The following is a 21,314-nucleotide window of genomic DNA, read 5'->3' as shown; positions in this document are numbered from 1 at the left end:
CACTTACATCTGAGAAAACTGTAAACTACTTTGAATTAGAAGAATTAATCTTATAAGAACCCCAAACCCGATGAAGTTATATGCCTCTCCATAATCCTAGTGACTTTCTATTTAAGTCTCACCCTAAATATGAGAATCCCTCTCACTTTTTCTTAATCACTAAGCCCTAGTCATCAACTTCAATAACAACTCTATTGATTGTTGAATTTACAACTCAAGTAAGACAAATCAACAACTATGTCAAGTTACTGAAATATATAATAGTGTACAATTAGTAGATTCAACACTAATCCTTACATGGACATTAGCGTGGAATATAAGAAACAAAAGACTCACAAACCGTAGGCCCTAAGAATTCAGTCTTGTCCACAAAACTCTTAAGCATAACATGAGACTTGAATCTCATTATATAGCAACATATTATGAGTTTTTTCTTCATGGATATCTGATTTAAATTTGTCTAGAATAATAGAAAATTTTATTGGATTTGATTTCTCCATAAAAATATCTAAAAAATATTATTTGTTGCATTCAAATTCAAATTTAAATCTCCATTTAAATTTGATTTGATTTTCAACAACTGTCAAACAAATCAACCACACATTTTTAAATAAAGCGCATCATGATTGAATCTCAACCAGAATTTTTGCACCAAACAACATCCATCATGGTCTGCTGAACATGGCAAGATGTTGCATTGCACACATGCTAGAACATCGTATTCCACATATTACACCAGTACATCCAAACAAACTTTTCTCCATGACTTGTAGATTTTCATTGTAGAGAAAGTCATGGATAGAATAATTCTGAACCAAAACTGTAACAATATCTGTCTGTTGCCAGAAACCAGATGCTGCAGCATACATGTTGGAACATCATATTCCACATGTGTCCCTTATGCGCTCCATGTTGTTTTGCATAATTCATCCAATCCCAAAGAACTAACACAAGCATTGTTAATTGATTCTTATTCATGATTTCTTAAGTTGTGTTACCTAGTGTTCTCAGCTTATGAAGTTTGGGACAATGTGCATAAGCATTTTCATTCATAAATAAAAGTTTGAGTTCATCAATTAAGGTAAGAATTTGAAATTAGTAAGAAAGGTAACAATTAAATTTATGGGTATGTTCTTAGAATTTGATTGGTAGATGATTCTTTGCTAGCAGTATGGGATCCTATATTTGAAATAGACCAAATCGATGTGATTCTTTAAGGTTTACCTAAAGAATATAATCTTTTAATAATGATGATTATGGAAAGGTGAAACCAACTGATATATGTGATATTGAAGTTCTCTTGAATGTCCAAGAAGTAAAATTAGACAAGTTTCGCCAAGAACTTTTGACTCCTAGATCTAGCATTGTTTAATTGGCTCTTGTTCATGATTTCTAAAGTTGTCTTACCTAGTGTTCTCTTGTGCAAACATGTTTATGAAGTTTGGGACAAGTGCATAATCATTTTAGTGCACAAACTAAAGCTCGAGTTCATCAATTAAGGTAAGAATTTAAAATTATCAAGAAAGAAAATAGTTCAAATCTATGAGTATGTTCTTAGCATTCAAGCTATAGTTGATTATTTGCTAGCAACGTGGGTTCCTATACCCCGAAAGGGACCACATAAATGTAATTCTTCAAGGTTTACTGGGAGAATACAATCTTTTAATAATGGTGATTTATGGCAAAGTGGAACCATTGGACATATGTGGTTTTGAAGTTCTCTTGAATGTACAAGAAACACAGTTGGATAAGTTTCGCCGGGAACTTTTGACTCCTAGTGCAACTTCTAATGTTGCTCCAACCATAACTAATAATAATTCCGGTAGAAATGGTAGTACATTTGGCTCTTATCAGCATTCTCCAGGGCATGATGGATAGGCTTATATAATATGTAATCCACCAACCTTGTTAACACAGAAAAAATGGTTTTGTTCTGCGTTGCTTATTAGAAATTCAAAGGGCCAAGTTTATAGACTTAGCAGTACAACTGACTACCTAGAAAATAGGAAACTACCTCACACACTAACAACATATCTTAAGTGAGTGCAAGACTTAGCAATACAACTTACTACCTAGAAAATAGGAAACCACCTCACACACTAACAACATATCCTAAGTGTGAGAGAAAATAGGAATTGAAAGTAACAAACAATTAATTAAAAAATAAACAATAGAAATAATTCTAAAAATCAAACTGACTTATTCAACAATTCCTCCCTTAAACTATACGCTCCTTGCAACAATTTATCTCAGACTCATCAAGCATTCCTAGAGCACTTAACATATGTTGGAATTCTTCAACTTTAAGTGGCTTTGTCATGATGTCTGCTAACTGATCTCTTGTATTGCAATAATTCAGCTCAATAACACCACCATTACATAAATTTCTCAAAAAATGAAACCGAAAATCAATATGTTTACTTCTTCCATGCAAAACTGGATTTTTGGATAATTTAATTGTTGAGACATTATCATAAAACACCACATTAGCTCCTTCTTAACAATGACTTAGATGTTCCAAAATTCTTCTCAGCCAAACACATTGACAAGCACATAACGCGACTGCTATAAACTCTGCTTCTGTTGTGGATAAGCTAACAACCGGCTGCTTCTTCGACACCAAAGAAATAACACCTCATCCCAGCAAGAAAGCATAGCCCGAAGTGCTCTTCCTGTCGTCAAGGTCTCCTGCATAATCACTGTCAGTATAAGCAATTAATTCTTCATTTCCTCCATCCTTATAGAAAATTCCCAGATTTTGGGTGCCTTGTAGATATCTCAAAATTTGCTTTGTTGCCAAGTAATGACTCTCCTTTGGCTATTCCATAAAGCGACTTATCAAACTGACAGAATATGCAATATCTGGTCTTGTAGATGTGAGGTACATAATACTTCCCACAAGTTGTTTAAATAGAGTCGTATCAACCTTCACTCCTTTGTCTTCTTTTAGTAACTTGCTTCCTGGAACTATAGGACTCTTCACGGGATTACAATCAGACATGTTAAATTTGTTTAACATATCCTTAATATATTTCTTTTGCCCAATGAAGATACCATTGCAACCTTGCAAAACTTCAATGCCAAAAAAATATCTCATCTTGCCTAAGTCAGTCATTGCAAATTCTTTCATCATCATAGTTTTGAACTCTTGAAACATCGACAAATCATTACCGGTATATATAAGACCATCTACATAAACACAAACAATTAAAATTTCACCTTTCTCTTTCTTCTTCATAAATAAAGTGTGTTCATGTGGACATTTCAAAAAATCATTTGCTGCAAGATAGGATTCCAACTTGCTGTACCAGGCTCTAGGAGCCTGCTTAAGGCCATACAAGGCCTTCTTAAGCTTGTATACTTGATGCTCACATCCTCGAAATACATAACCTGGTGGCTGCTCTAGGTAGACATTTTCGTTGATTGCTCCATATAAGAAAGCTGATTTAATATCAAGTTGATGAATGCAACAACATAACCCCACCTTTTTGTAGCTGCCAATGCAACAACAATTCTGATAGTTTCAAGACGAGCGACCGACGCAAAGATCTTACTGTAATCTATGCCTTCATCTTGAGTGTAGACTTTTGCTACGAGTCTAGCCTTGAATTTGTCAATCTCCCCTGTCTCCTTCAACTTAGTTTTGAAAATCCACTTGACTCCTACAACTTTGCAATTTGGTGGTGGATCAATTAGCTCCCATGTATCATTCCTTTGAATTTCTTGAATTTCAGCATCCATTGCATCCCTCAAATGCTGAATCTTTTATGCTTGTTTATATGTTACTGGATCTGAACATGCAAACATGGCAAAATTCATTGCATCTTCCTCAGTTAAATCATCACCAATGACATAATCTCTCATCCATATTGGTGGTCTTCTAGTCCTCCCTTAATCTGAATTTTCTAAAGCTCTTGAAATGTTGGAATCCAGCATATTTGAAGTTGAGTTTGGAGCTGCATCACTTGTAGTTGTTGTTGTATCGTTAGAATTTTGGATTATCTCATCATCTTCTTGACTAGATTCTTACAAAGGATTCAACTCACTTGTATCAAGTGTTATGCTTGTTTTTGCTTCACCCCAATCCCAGGCAGCATCCTCCTGGAATTTAACATCTCTACTGATCCAAATTTTCTTCTTGATTGGATCATAAAGTTTGTAGGCCTTAGACTTCTCACCTACACCCAACAACACACATTTGATACTTTTATCATTAAGTTTGCTCATTTTCTGATCAGGTACATGAACGTATCCAATGCTGCCAAAGATTCTAAAATATGAAACAGACGACTTAATTCCGCTCCATGCTTCCTCTGGTGTGACGTTCTTGACAGCAAGAGTCGGGCTTCTGTTTAAAATATGAATCACCCATTTTACAACTTCTAGCCAAAAAGATCTTGGAACTCCCTTTTCCACCAAAACACTGCGAACCATATTTATAATCGTTTGATTTTTTCTCTCAGCCACGCCATTTTGTTGTGGCGTGTATGAAGTAGTGAGTTGCCTTTCAATACCATGTTTACTGCAAAATTCAGCAAACTCTTTAGAAAGATACTCTCCCCCTCTATCGGTACGTAATATTTGAGTGGGAGCGCCAACTTGTTTTTCAACTAATGCTTTAAATTCTTTAAATGCGCCAAAAGTTTCACTTTTCTCCATAAGAAAATATACCCATACTTTCCTACTTAAATCATCAATGGAAGTGAGTATGTACCTTTTATTTCCATTGGATGTAGGATTGATAGGACCACAAATATCTGAGTGAATTAACTGCAACAACTGAGATGCCCGCCAATTACTTTGTCGTGGAAAAGGGTCTCGTTGATGTTTCCTTTTGAGGCAATGTTCACAAAGTTGAGATCTTGGTTTAAAGGAGGGCAATCCGTTCACCATGTCATGCTCCATTAAAGTTTTCGGTCCACTGTAGCTCAAGTGACCATAACGAGAGTGCCATACTTGAGCTGGTGGCACAGAACTGACCTGAAAGCAGGATTGGGAGACTTCAGATTTTACATGAATAACAAACATACGATTAGTAGTCATGTAGGTTTCAAAAATAAGTCCATTTTCTTTAAACACTCTACACTTATTTTGCTTCATTTCAACTGTTAACCCTCTTTCCAGAAGTTGTCCCACACTAAATAAATTATTTTTCAGCTCAGGCACATAAAATACATCATTTAGAAAATGCACAACTCTGTTTATCAAAAGTTTAACCATACCTTTTCCACAGACCTTTAGAGCATAATTATTCCCTAATTTCACTTCATCTGAAAAACTTTCATCAATGGAGGAGAACCAACCCTTTCTTCCTGTCATGTGGTTGCTGCAGCCTGAATCGATGAACCACATGTCTTGTGTGTTTGATTTTCCTTCTGATGAAAGTTGTGCCATGAGTAACACTGTTTCCTCATTGGTCTCAACATAATTTGCAATGTTGTCCTGTGGTTTCTTTGGGCATTCATATTGAAAATGTCCAAACTCATAACAATAATAACATTCCAATGCTGCCTTGTCTACTCGTTGTCTTCCTCCTCTGCCTCTTCCTCGAGCAAATCCACTCCGAAAGTCACCTCTTCCACGGCCACGACCAATATTTGTCTCATCTCGAGTTACTTTAAACACTCGCTCTTCATGTGAATTGTGCCCATTCATTCGTTGTTCGTGTATCAACAAACTACTTTGGAGTTCATCTACAGTCATGGAATCCAAAACATGAGATTCTTCGATAGAACACACTACATAATCATACCTGGGGGTCATTGAGCGAAAAATCTTTTCGACAACAGTAAGATCCGATACTTGTTCACCGTACATTCACATCTTATTTGCAATAGTGAGAGTTCGAGCAAAATAGTCATTAACTGATTCTCCATTCTTCATCTGCAAAATCTCCCACTCACGTCGTAGGGCTTGAAGCTGTGCTCGCTTCACTCTAGCAGTGCTTTGGTATTTCTGTTTTAAGGAATCCCATATCTCTTTTGATGTCTCCTTCTTTAAAATTGTTTCAAGCACATATCAATCGATTGCTTGAAAGAGGTAATTCTTTACCTTCAAATCTTTTAGCTTAAGCTCGTTCGCCGTTTTTTTCTCGTTCTCCGTTAATACAGTACCATCAGCATGTTGAGGAATCCCTGGATCTATAAGATTCCAATACTCCTTTGACCTTACAAAATTCTCCATGAGCATAACCCAATGATCATAATGCTCACTCAACTTTGGAATTGCAGGTTGCATGAAGTTGCCATCCGTGGTTGTAGCCATGATTGAAGTCTGCTACTTCTCTTTACTTGCTATACACCTAACTCTAATACCAGATGTTAACACAGAAAAAATGGTTATGTTCTGCGTTGCTTATTAGAAACTCAAAAGATTAAGTTTATAGACTTAGCAGTACAACTGACTACCTAGAACATAGGAAACTACCTCACACACTAACAACATATCTTAAGTGTGTGCAAGACTTATCAATACAACTTACTACCTAGAAAATAGTAAACCACCTCACACACTAACAACATATCCTAAGTGTGAGAGAAAATAAGAATTGAAAGCAACAAACAATTAATTAAAAAACAAATAATAGAAATAATTCTAAAAATCAAACTGACTTATTCAATAAACCTCCCAACTTTAAAAAAAAAATGATCACTCAATGATAGATTGTTGGCATAAATACGAGGAGTACTTTAAGCCTCCCCCACTGAAGCCTTAAACACATTTCCCTTCCTCAAACGATTCGTCTATTGCACATGAAATCTAGAAGAATCAAGTCTCCACCTCTACACAAGTAAATGCTTTTTTGACTCATCAAGATAATCTCCAAGTTCCTCAAGGTGTTGAATCTCTAACCTGGTTTGCAAACTCACGTGCATCCCATGATAATACCTTTAGTTCTTCTAATTTTCAAAATAGAAATTCATTTATATGTACAAATAAATTTCTTGTTGGTAATGGTCCTAGCTTAGCAGTCAAGTCAGTTGGTTACTCTAAATCCAGTTACAAATTTGCGTCAAAATCTATGTTAAAGTTAAGCAAATTACTCCATGTTCCCATAATTACTAAAAATCAAATTTTTGTGTTTAAAGTTTCCAAGGTTATCAATGTATATTTTGAATTTCATTCTATCTGAGTTTTCCAAACTAATTATGGAAAAAAATCAACCAAGTATCTCAATCAACTTGGTATTGTGCATATGCTAACTTTCCCTCTTACTTTTCACTAAAATAAAACATTTGAGAGAAAACTATTGCAAATAGTTGAAATGTATAAAATGACATCACCACGGTTTCAAATCAAGATGGAGATCGTTGAAATATACTTTAAAATATCTTAAGTGATGAAGAGACCTGAAACTTCATTTCTATGTTGCAAAAATCAGTTATATACATGAATTTGAACAGTATTTTATTTTAGAAGAAATATTAGAGATGGAAATGGTTTGATTATAAAAAACTAAATGATCAACAGTTGAAGAAGCAGAAGCAATCAGAATCAGAACCTTCACAAGAACCAGACATTGCATACATCTCTGAGTCGATGCACTCTTTATCACAGTCTGCATCATTACAAGGCCCTGACCATGTTCTACTTGGCCTTCCACAAAATAACTTTGCTTCCACTTCTACTCATACGAAAAAAAATAATAATTATAATAAAATAAATTAGAAACTTAAATAAGCTTAAGTAATTATAATAAAGAGAATAAATACATATTATGTACCCCATGTTAAAATAAGGAAAAGGATAAGATATATGAACATGAAGACGTAGTAGGGTTTACTAGTAGAGGAAATCATGAAGTTCTTTACAAGAGTTGAAGTTTTTGTGATGATCTATCTTGAAAAATTTGTGAGCTGGGTTGAGATGTTTTTTTTTTTTTTTAATTTATTCATTCAGGTTTTCAATTTATTATTTATTAGTATGTTTTAATATGTCCCTAAAGTGTTCTAGGGGCCAAGCACAACAATGTTTATACAGTCTTTATAGGAGCCAAGGCATCAAAGTTTATTGGGTAGAAAATCAAATAATTGTGATGGGGCACATGTATTAGCTAGTAATTGTTTCAAGAATTTTATTCATAAACGTTATCAATGTAAATAAAAATGTTAATGTTATACTAATGATGAGTTGTGATTTATTGTTTAATTTTAAAATATGTTAAAGTATTTGAAAGGATATTGTTATATTTTAAATATGTTAAAGTATTTTAACACACTTAACTAGTTAAGGTGTTCAGAAATGAGCACTCTTCGAGCGAGTGCTTGCTTCGGAGAAAATTTATAGAAAAGAATTTGTTCAAAGGAGAGAAGAATCTTAATATTATTTATATTCAGTAGTTTTCAAGTACAACTATTTAGAGAAGGTTGGGTGATAACAAACTCGAACAACCCAGCACGTTTTCAAGAGGAAAAAAACTGTATAACAATAATGAAACAAAAGGAATTAACACTATTCTAGATCGTTCAATCAATGGAAAATGCAGTCGTGTTGGAAATTCACCAATCCTCTTCAAAAAATTTATTAAAACTTATGGAGAATTTCACTGTAATTTTAAATGAACAAGATTTAATCACACTGATCAAACTCCCTATTATTTTTCACTATTCACTCGACTGAATCAACCAACTTTGATTGCAAGATTTCGCTGCACAACTGATAATGAAAAGGAACGAAATTGAATTGGGGAAGAAGAGAAAATTAAGGTTTTCGAACAAAGGAAGAATAAATCTCTTCCTTCATGGTAATCACTCCATTATTCTTCCCTGTAATCTCTTCGAGCAAATTCACCATCCATGTTGCTTGACATGAACAAAAAGAAGCAGTTATGTACTCTGCTTCACACGACGACCATGCCACTACTGATTTCTTTCTTGAACTCCAAGCAACTGGTGCACCACCTAGCATAAACACAAAGCTAATTATGGATTTTCTATCCTCAGCATCACTATACCAATTTAAGTCGGTGTATTCCATTAACTTGCATTCTTTTTCGTCATCAGCTGCAGGAAACAAATGTCATAATCGAGAGTTCCTTTCAGATACCTTAATATCCTCTTCGTCGTTGCTAGGTGTGATACATTTGACTTCTGCACGAATCTACTCATCATACCTACATTGTACGCTAGATTAGGCCTTGTGTGGCAAAGGTATCAAGGTGATCCAATGAGTCTTATGTACTGCGTTGGATTGACATCATCTTCATCTGTGTCTTTTGACAGTTGTAATCTGAGCTCAGCTGGAGTCGAAGTTGGGTTCCAAACTTGCATCTCAAATCTTTTGAGTATTTCGCCCGCATATCTTCTTTGGTGCATCATTAATCTTCTACTACTCTTGTAGAATTCGATGCCAAGGAAGTATGAGATATTTACCAAGTCTGATATTTCAAACTCCTCACTTAGGTCATGTTTGAATTCTTTGATCTCTTTCTTGCAACTTCCTTTTATCAACATGTCATCGACATAGAGGCATAGGATAAGCAACTCATTATTGCATATTCTTACATACACTCCATGCTCAGTTATGCACTTCATAAATTCCTTCTCCCTTAGGAAACTGTCTATCTTCTTATTCCAAGCTCTTGGAGCTTTCTTAACTCCATACAGGGCTTTATGCAGCCTGTATACCTTGCTTTCTTCGCCATGTTTCACAAACCCAATTGGTTGTGCAACATAGACTTCTTCATCTAAGGGGTCATTCAGGAATGCACATTTCACATCCATATGAAGTATGTGCTAGTTGTTCATGTTTGCTAGACCAATAACCAACCTGATTATTTTGATCCTAGTAACAGGTGCAAAAATTCAATCGAAGTCAATTTCTTCCTTCTGAAGAAATCCTTTCGCCATAAATCTTGCCTTGTGTCGAGTTACTTCTTCATTGTTATTCAACTTCACCTTGTATACCCACTTCACATCGATTTCCTTATTGCCTTGAGGAAATTCGATAAGTGACCAAGTGTTGTGGACTTCGATGGACTCCAGTTCCTCATTCATTGCTTTCACCCACTTTGAATCCTTCAATGCCTCAGTTGCGTTGACTGGTTCGACATCTGCATATAAAACATAGTGTACCAACTCACATTCATCATAGACCACATCATATGATGTAATCGCACATTCTTGCAACCTTGCAAGCACGTGTCTTGTCCTTCGAAGTCTACTTGTGCTTGCTTGACTTTTGACTTCTTCTTGTCGAACTTCTCTTTTGACTTCACTTGCTGGTTCTTCACATAAGATTCTCACTGAATATTTCTTGACATTTTCAATCCAATCCCATTCATTAAGGTCATCTATGATCACGTCCCTGTTAATCGCTACTTGCTTGTTCACTAGGTCGAACAACTTGTATCCTTCATTTGAATGATATCCTATTAGGATCATCTGACTCGACTTGTCATCAAGTTTTCTTCTCAACTGATGTAACACATGTCTATGTGTTATAGATCTAAATACTTTCAGATGACTCAATCTAGGCTTGACACCATACCAACATTCTTCTGGCGTGGTTCCTTCTAGCTTCTTCATCAGACATCTATTCAAAATATATGTTTCATTCGACACAACTTCTCCTCATAACTCTTTGGATAAATTCTTTTCTTGCCTTTTAACATACTTCTCACCATATTTATGATGTTTCTGTTCTTCCTTTATGTTTCTCCATTCTGTTGTGAAGTGTAGGGTGACACCACCTCACGCATAATCCCTTCTTTCTCACGTAACATGTCGAAGTCTTTCAACACATATTCTCTACCACCATTCATACTCAGAATCTTGATCTTTCGACCATTTTGTCTTTTGACCACTTTGTCTTTCGACTGTAGATTTAATCTTGGAAAATACCTCGATCACTTCACTTTTCTTCTTGATCAGGTAAGTCCAAAGTTTTCGACTGAAATCATCTATGAATGTGACAAAGTATATGTTACCTCCAATTGAATCCACCTGGATAGGACCACACATATTAGAGTACATGACTTCAACGATTGCCTTCGACTTTCTTCCTCCATTCTTGCTGAAGTTGTTCTTGTGCTGCTTCGCCTGCACATATTCCTCACACACTTAGTTTGGAATTTCAATTTCTTGTAACCTTGAAACCATATTTCTTCTCTTCATATCAATGATGTCTTTGAAATTGATATGACTAAGCCTATAGTGTCATATACATTCATCCCTGCTAGCTGCAGTTGCGAGGAACTTGTGCTCCATCACATTTATTTCAATCCTGAAGGTTATATTCCGAGACATAGGTTCCTTCAAGATTAACCTTCCACCTTAGTCGATAACTCTCATCATCTTGTCTTTAATTGACACTTTATAGTTCTTTTCGATCAACTACCATATACTGAGAAAATTGCTTTTCATGCCTGATATGTACAATAGATTGGAAATTACCGAACTCTCGCCATCTTTCCTTATAATTAAAACATCATCAATACCTTCAGTTGCTAGAGTATTGTCATTTATAAATTTTACCATGTACTTTATTGAGGGTTTCATGTTGACAAACCAATATGTCCTACCAGTCATGTGTGATGAGCATCCTGAGTCCAAGTACCATTGGTCCTGGAATCTTTCTTCGTCTCTTGTTGTGACCATCAACATCATATCTTCTACTTCACGCTTTGCAAATTTTGCATAAGTTTCCTAATCCTTCTGTTTTTCAGGACAATCACTTGAGTAGTGACCATACTTCTGACAGTTGAAACACTGAACATGACTTTTGTCAGATTTTTGACCACCACCTTTTCCTCTACCTGCAGTACCACCATTTTGGTTGCTTTAGTATGAAGACTTTCTTTGATTCGACCAACCTCCTTATTGCTGATTTTGACCAGTCGAATTGTTGTAGCCTCCTCTACTTTTGTTGTCGAGCCACTTCCCTTTACCTTTCTTTTTGTCTTGCTGATTGTGCCTGCAAATCCATATCATTCTTTGACTTGCTTAGAGCTCTTTCAACCATTCTTTGTTCTTGAGATTCAAGTGTCCCTTGGAGCTTTTCCTTTGTCAGTGTTGACAAATCTTTCCGCTATAATCTTGATGAACAAAATTCAATCATATCGATTGAATTCTCTCTTGTTCTTCACTTTTCACTCGAGTGAATCAATCAATATTGGTTGCAAGATTTCGCTGCACAATTGATAATGAAAAGAGCACGGTTGAATTGGGGAAGAAGATAAAATTAGGGTTTTCAAACAAAGGAAGAAGAAGACGAATTTCTGCAGAGTTTCTCTCTGCTCTCAAACTGATAATTTTATTCTTTGCAATTGCAAGTATGTGTTATATTACAATGATTGAGGTTACTCTTTATTTATAGATTTGAGTTTGCTCTCTCCTCAAGCAAAACCCAAAATATCTAATTCTGCTAACACTACAAAATTAGACCTAAGTCGAAATTTCTGTCGAGGTACACTACTTCGACACCTAGGTGATTCGACATTTCTTTACTTATGTTGAACAACATACTTCAACACAAAGAATTACAATTCAACACCATATTAATTTTTTGGGCTTTCTTTTCGAATCCTAGATTAACTCTCTAAATTATTCATCTTCATTAGGCAATGGGCTACTATTTTAAGTTAGGTTTGTAGGGTGTGTACCATTCCTCTTCCATTCAAACATCAGGTTGTCCTCAAGGTGCTGAGATTGAAAAACAACAGAAAAGTGATCCCAATCCTCCCATGAGGCTTCATCAGGTGAACACCTTGCCCACTGTACTAGCACATCACTAGTACAAAAATACGTTTTTAAACAAGTTTCCTACATCGGTTAATAAATTACTTGACTTAACAAGAATTGTGGTGGCATTTTTGTAATTATTTTTAACTTCCTATAAGTTAAATTATTGACTAATCGATATATCAAAATATTTTTTATGTCAGGTTGTCGACTACCTGATTTAAGAGGTGTTTCATTTTAAAATATTATATGTTTTAATTAAAATTCAAAAAGTCAACATGGATGAAGGATTTGTTGCAAAAGAGTGTTATATGTTGGACATTGATGTGGTAATTTGTTCTCAAAAACACTTCACATAATTATTTAAGTTAAAAATGCATTACATTTCTTACAAACTAGGAAATGTCATTTACTAAGTTTTGCTTGTTTTACAGGTCAGTTTTACTGGTTCAGCCAATGTTAGGAAAGTGAGAAATAAATGGTATTATATTAAGCCTACTATTTCTACCAATGTAAAGGTATATTTCAACTCTACCGAGACACATGAACGATCTAAGTCTTTGTCATAATTGGAATATTGAACTAAATATTTTTATTTGTCCTTTTTGAAAACTTTGTTAAATTGGAGTATTTGTACGTTCTCAACCTTTCTGATAATTACAAAATCAAAAAGACTTACTCATTCTATTTACAAACTCCAAAGTTTACAACCTCTCATACTCTCTAAAGCCTATCTATTACAATAGTGTTGATGGGAAATTAAGAGACAATAACATACCAATACGAAGTGGATATAAATTTTTTCAAACTTGTAGAAACCACGAGGTTCCCATACTTGTAGGAATCTTGAGGATCAATAACAAATATAAGACGGAAAATCGAACAAATAAAGACACAAAAGAACACTGATATTTTTAATGTGGAAAATCCCTTAATATGAGAGTAAAAAACAACGGGTCGTTCATACCAAAGAAATAAACCCACTATAATCAATTAAGGGTACAAGAGAGTCTTAAAGTGATTCACAAACTAGTGCTAAGAACCGAAAATCAAAAAGCTAAAAAAATTTCACAAATCTGCAGCTTCGATGCGAAGCAGATAACTCTCATCTCATACATCGTTTTGAAATTCTGAACATGTAAAGTTAGATATATGTGTTACGAACCTGTTCTTCAAATTTGAGCTCGATTCGACAGATAACGAATCAAGGATCGTTGATTTAGTGAGACTAGTTGCAGAAAAACGGGGATGTATTTCTCTCATTTTTTATCTCTTTTGAATCGTTATTTTCTCTCTATCTCTCTCAACCCTAAATTGACCCTCTCCACTTAAATAAGTAAGATAAATAGACTAATCATATCTGGGTCTTTCTCCACATAGGAAGGGAGCTCAAACCCAACAAATCTCCCCCTCACAACTATGTGTAGGAAATCTACAAATCAGCGATATCACAACAAACTTCAAATTTTTCTCTTTGTAATGCTTTAATCCTCATATTAGAACCATTATCATCTGTATGAACTTTAGCTAACTCCAACAAGGTATCCAAAACATCACGTATTCAATGATATCTCACATCAATGTGTTTGTACCTATTATGAAAAGTCGGATTCTTACCAAGATGAGTAGTGCTACAAATAACACATATTTGTCTTGAACAAAATCAAGCTCCTGTAAAAATTTCTTCAACCATAGTAACTCTTTGCATGCTTCGGTAATTGCAATGAACTCAACCTTTGTAGTAGACAGTGCTACACACTTTTGCAATCTGGACTGCCAAGCCACAACTCCCCTTGCAAATTTAATCATGTAGCCCAAAATGGACTTTTTGGAATCAATGTCTCCAGGCATATCAGAGTCAGAGTACCCCACTAGAGTAGGCTTATCTCTTCCAAAATAAAGCCTCGCATAAGTAGTGCCACGAAGATACCTAAAATCCATTTTACAATATTTCAATGCTCTTTATCCGAATTTGACAAAAATCTACTAACTGTACCAACATCATGTGCTATATTTGGTCTTGCATACATCAAACTACCCACAACAGACACATAAGGAACATGTTTCATATCAAACGCTTCATCTTCACTTGAAGAACTTTGATTAGAACTCAACTTGAAATGAATAGCGAGAGGAGTGCTTACCACCTTAGAACTTTCTATTTTGATTCTTTGCAACACTCTTTCGATATAGAGTTCTTGTGACATCCAAAGTTTCTTCTGTTTTCTATCACGCATGATTCTAATGCTGAGAATCTATTTAGCTGCTCACATGTCTTTCATGGAAAATGATCCCCCAATTGCTTCTTTAAACTGTTAATTTTAGAAATACTTTTCCATACAATAAGCATATCATCAACATATAAATACAAGATAATGAAGTCATCGTTAGAAAATTTTCTAACAAAGATGCAATGATCTGAAGTAGTCTTCTGGTGTCCTCAATCACACATAACAGACTCAAACTTCTTGTACCACTGCCTTGGAGCTTGCTTCAACCCATATAAAATATTTCTCAATCTACACACATGATCTTCTTTACCTTTAACTTGAAAACCATTTGGTTGTTTCATGTAGATCTCTTCCTCCAAATCACTATGAAGGAAAGCTGCTCAACCTCTAAATCAAGAGTACCGGCCAAACTCAACACGGTTCTAATTGAAGACATCTTTACAACTGGTGAGAAAATATCATTAAAATCAACACCCTTTCTTTGACGGAAACCTTTCACTACTAATCTGGCTTTATATCTTGAAGACTTAAAGTTTCTCTCATGTTTAACTCTATAAATCCATCTGTTTTCCAAAGCCCTTTTGCCTTTAGGCAAGTTCACTAAATCATAAGTGTGATTATCATGCAACAATTTCATCTCATCATGCATTGCATCCATCCATTTTTTATTTTCATCACTTTCCATGGCCTCTTGAAAACACTCGAGTTCACCCTCATTAGTCAAGGTCACATACTCATCATAATTATACCTTGTAGAAGGTTGTCTCTACCTGTTAGACCTCCTAAGTTGAACTTGAGATGATTCTGGAGCTTCACCAAGATTCTCATCTAGTGATATATCGCTCTCCCCTTCACCATCATTAGTTGGAATATTTACCTCATCTCCAAGTTGTTGATCATAAACATAAACATATGGCTCACCATTGTGATCATCACCACCAATAGTATCCAGATTATGACTAGCTAACCAAACTGGATCAACATTAGACAAACTGATATCTTTCTTGGGTGTAGTCTTCTCTACCTTATCAATGTCTTCAACAGTTTGGTCTTCCAAAAATACCACATCGCGGCTTCGAATAAGTTTCTTCCCTACAGGATCATACAACCTGTAACCAAACTTATCTTACCCTTAGCTGATGAAGATACATTGTTTTGAATTTGCATCCAACTTGGATCTTTCACCCTTTGGAATATACACAGAAACCTTACAACCAAACTCTCAAATGATCATACTTGACATTCTTTCTAAACTAAATTTTGTTTGGAACTTCGCTGTTCAAAGCAACATTAGGAGTGAGATTAAGAACATGTACTATCGTGTAAAGTGTCTAAGGATTAGGCAACTTAGCTTCAGAGAGCATACACCTTACTCTCTCAATTAGTGTTTTATTCACCCTCTCTACTTAACCATTCAATTGAGGAGTTTTAGGATGAGTCTTTTCGTGTGCAATATCATACTGCCTGCAATAGGAATCAAATGGTCCATAATACTCTCCACCATTGTCTGAACAAACACATTTCAGCTTCTCGTCTGTCTGCCTCTCAACAAAGCATGGAATTCTTTGAACTTTTCCAACACTTGGTATTTTATCTTCAAGGCATAATCCCATAGATTTCTAGAGCAATCATCAATAAAGGTAACAAAATAAAGTTCAGCACTAAAGGATTTTTCCTTTAATGGACCACAAACATCAGAATGTACCAATTGAAACAACTTTAACTTCCTTGAGGAAGGATGTATCTTGAAAGATACTCTAGTCTGTTTACCAGTCATGTAATGAGAACACTTATCCAAATCTACATTCTTTAATCTTGGAAAAACATCATTTTTGGCCAAAACATTCAGCCCCTTTTCACTAATATGACTAAGTCTTCGGTGACACAAAGAAGCTCCCATGTCGATAGCATTCACACTGTCCCTGGCAACCAAATATTTTGTCCAATACAGTTTAGAAAGTTTTTCCCCTCTAGCCACAACCAAGTTACCTTTGTTGAGTTTCCACTTTCCAGAACCAAATTGATTATCATAACCATAATCATCTAGCAGATGCATAGAGATCAAATTAAAGCGGACATTTGGAGCATGTTTGACACCTCTAAGCAACAATTGCATTCCCATGTTGGTTCTCAAGCAAACATCACCAACACCAATTACCTTAGATACACCATCATTACCCATCTTCAACACTCCAAAATCACCATAAGTATAAGATGTGAAGAAATCCTTCCTTGGTGTAACATGCAATGTATCACCAGTGATAACTATCCACATGCTCTCGTTTGATACAAGATTAACAGACTCATGATCACAGAGCTCCCTTGATCAATCATGACTCTTTCATTTTCCAAATTGTCACATTGAAATGAGATAACAATGGGGTCATCATTGTGTGGGTGAGTGTCAACTACATCCTTTTCAGAGAAGTTAATGTTGGCCTCTAGAGCTCTTGATTCTCATGTCTCGGGGGTCAATTGGAGAACCATCGATGACTAGGATTTGGAAGGCATATATCTTTTAAGAGAAACTAGTCTCTCCACCTCTAATGAATCCTCACACGATGGTTTTGAGAGTATGGAAAATGGATATGTCCTCACCTCATTTGGTTGGCTCATCCCCCTTCTTGGATCATGGAATATCCGATGAATCTCACCCTAGAGAGTTTGAATCTCCTAGTCCTCTACAAGAGTTTCCCTTGACGTATTTGTTAAAGTACCCCTCTTGGATGATGCACTTTATTTCCTTCTTAGGTTGGTAGCACTATTTTGTTTGATGTCCTTTAACCTTATGGAACGTGCACCAACTGTGAGTATCAGGCCTAAGACGTCAGTTATAGGAGGTGGCAGTTGGGGGTAGTTATGCATATGTAAAACTTCTTGCCATATTTTCTTCCTGCGAAAATTCAGGGAAGTGAAGCTTTCAGTGGATTTTCCACTTTGTTTTAATGTTGTTCTATCCCTTATGGGCGACATGTATTGGTTCCTCTATGAGCTTCCTGTATTGGGAATGCACTCTTTTACATATTGAACCTCCTATTCACCATTGCCCTCCCCACCCTTGATGTAACATTCTTCTCGCATTACTAGTTTAGCCAAGGAAGTCGTTGGACTTTGAGTGAGGGGTTCGTTAAAATGTATCACCCTGAGCCAATTCTAAAATGCTCATATGAACATTTCCTGGTTTGGATTGACTACCTAGATTTCCCTTCATTGAAGCACATAATATACTCCCTCAGTGACTCTGCGGGACCTTGGCGAATATTTAATTGATATGTGGCAGTCCACTTCTTATGCCTGCTTGAGGAAAATTAGCGGACTAGCTTCTTCACCAGATCTTAATAGTTGGTGATAGAGAGCCTAGGGAGGCCCATATACCACCTCAGGATTGCATTTCTAAAGGTTCCAGACAAGAGCTTGCACTTCAAGGAGCCAGGTGCTCCAATGATAGTCATATGAGTGTTGATGGAGGCCACATACTCATATGGGTCGTTGCGTCTGTTGAACTTAGCCAATAGTGACGACTTGAAATTCTCAGGGACATGTGCGTCCCATATTTCACTAGATAGAGTTTGGGGGTCCAATACCTCCAATTTTCCAACTGTGTCTGTCTCTTGCCGCAAATACTAGATATGAAGGACATTATCCCCTAGTGTTTGGTTTTGTCGACGAAGATCGTCCATAGAAGCACACATCAGTGCAATGACACTTTTCACAGTGTCATTGGATGAAATTATTGTCTTTTCGTTCACCATGATGGGCATAGAGGATAAACGAGAGGACGATTTACCAGGGCCTCACATTGGGCACCAATTGTACTTGCTAAAGGTACAAATGTGTGATAATCCCTAGTGATTAAAGATTATTAGAGGCTTTAAGGTTTATTATGAGGTTATGAGCAAGCTTCTGTGGGAATGAGAAGCTCTGTATGAGAGTTCTTATGTGATAGTTAGGTTATCCCTTCAATCATCATATGGGATATCTATATTCGTACCGAGTGACTTATCCCAAAAAAAGAAGACACATCTAATAAAAGGGTGATATATTCAATAAATAGACGATTGGGTTGATAAAGGGTAACTGAAAATCCCATGTTGCCTCTTACCACCATTACTAAAGGGGATTAATTACTATGCACTGTCAATGTAAAAAGATTTACACTGTCGATTAATCATCATCAGCCGTTTGCATTATTTTATAGGTTTTTAAAATAAAAGTCAAACTTATTTCAATATTCAACGGATAAGATTATTTGACGGTGTAAAATCCTTTTACACTGTCAGTGTATATCAATTAAATCCTTACTAAAGTATATGATATTTTAAAATGAATAGAGATATTTAAAGGGACATAATGTTGATAATAATATGGATATAAAATTTTAGTTAGGAAATAGAAGATATTTAGTAATAAAATAAATATTAAAATATAATATTTGTTTTAATAAAAAATAAATTCTTACCGTTATTACAATTTACATCTCAATTGCGACACTAACAATCTCCACCGTTGAAATTTTAAATTGTATTTTTTTAAAAATTGAACTTTTTTTAGGCGTAAGTGTAAAGGTTTTCGAATCAGGTAGAACCGCAATGATTGAGAAAACTCTTTCTCAATTTGTTTTTTTAACATAAGTGTATGTCCAGGACTGATTTTATATGTTTAACACTATGCAATTGTGTAGATTAGTTTTATGTGATATTTTTCACTACTTACAAAAATAAAAAAATTTAAAAATAGAAAGTTATAGCAAAAATCTGTCATAAGTATACTTGAAATGTTAAATTTAAATCATTTTATTTTCGTCTCTAATTATCATCATTACTCAATTTTTCCAATATGGTAGAACCAAGACAAGTACTAGACAAGAACAAAAACATTGAATATCCCAAAGTAAAAGCTATACTTGCAAAGTTTGCAATAACTCTTGAATTGTATTATCTTTCACAAGAAACAAGAGGCGGAAACACAAATAGCTAGATTGAGTATGTTTAAATGCTAAGCTGCTCTTAAAATTATTGAAGACAAAAAGAACAACTGTCTTCCAATCCTTATGTGTGTCTATATATATATATATTCCCACACACATTTGTTTAAGCAATACAAAACATCATCATCATTTCATTTAAATTTATTAACCAATAATGGCTTCCTCCACTCGTCAATTCTTCGCCATTTTTCTGTCTCTCAGCCTTGCTCTTCTCCTTTTCTTCACACCGGGTACGAGAACATATACATATATATAATCGGATGATATATATGTGTGTTGAGACTAATTTTAAGAGTAATTTTTAGTATCATTATTTCACATATGCACATCAATTTCATATACAAAATATATTAGAAAATATTTTTGCAGAAATTGACTTAGAGTTAAATACACTCAAGTGTCGTGTAGATGTCTGATATCGACACAGATACATACATGTTTTTATGGATATAATATTTTTTGTTGTTGTTACGTATATATGTAGAGGCGCAAGGAAATCTTTGTCAAAGGCCAAGCGAAACATGGTCAGGACCTTGTTTAGATACTGCAAACTGTAAAGATCAGTGCATCAGCATTGAACATGCTACTTTTGGGGCTTGTCACCGTGATGGCCTTGGATTTGCTTGCTTTTGTTACTTCAACTGCTAACAAAATCAACACTATCAAGCAATGTGATTCTCTTTATAATAGTAATAATATAAGTAATAATGGGAGCGAGGAAAAATGTTCTATTTCCTTTTTTTACCCGAATTGCATCTATCTATTTACCATAATTTCAATAAAAATATATATTGTTCTGGTTTGAGTTATTTCCTTTTTTTACCCGAATTGCATCTATCTATTTACCATAATTTCAATAAAAATATATATTGTTCTGGTTTGAGTTCAAACGTGAGTGATTAACTTTTGTATTACCTTCTAAACCTTCATCTGTTACGCCTGCTTACCCCTACTAGTATGCAGAATCTACAAAAATCTTTGGCATATTATGAACCTCTTTGTTCAATTCTTCATTCTCAAATCCAAAATCCAACTCATCATCTATATTTAAATCCGAAACAGTTCTGTTAAGATCCAAATATCCCTTATCATAGGGTTCAACAATTTCACTTGATAACTTTGTTTTCTTATCCTCAACCTCTTTATCCGATGCAATGTGAAATAACAAGTTCTTTGAATTATTGGATGCTGCCATTTTTCTGTATGATAGAGATAAAAAGAAGGAAAAAAGGCTAGTGATAAAGTGATTCAGGAAGAATCTATTTATATAAAATTGCATGGTGCATTATTCAGCCTTCATGGTGGTAAGTGTAATGTGCATTAAATGCCAATAACATTACATAGTACTCGTAATAACAACATTCAAAGTATGACATGGATCCTTTTCCGTGGCTGAATGGTCCTGCTCCATCTCAG

At 35.2% G+C, this 21,314-nt stretch overlaps 1 pseudogene; it reads left to right on the top strand.

Annotated features, from left to right (window-relative positions):
- Positions 1 to 20,659, top strand: part of LOC127135683 (defensin-like protein 19) — a 31,424-nt pseudogene extending 10,765 nt beyond the window's left edge.
- The last annotated feature ends 655 nt before the right edge of the window (positions 20,660 to 21,314 follow it).

This window comes from Lathyrus oleraceus, chromosome 4, assembly GCF_024323335.1.
Source record: "Lathyrus oleraceus cultivar Zhongwan6 chromosome 4, CAAS_Psat_ZW6_1.0, whole genome shotgun sequence".
NCBI lineage: Eukaryota > Viridiplantae > Streptophyta > Magnoliopsida > Fabales > Fabaceae > Lathyrus > Lathyrus oleraceus.
The sequence above is the reverse complement of the archived record's forward strand: the minus strand, read 5'-3'. Positions and strand labels throughout refer to the sequence as shown.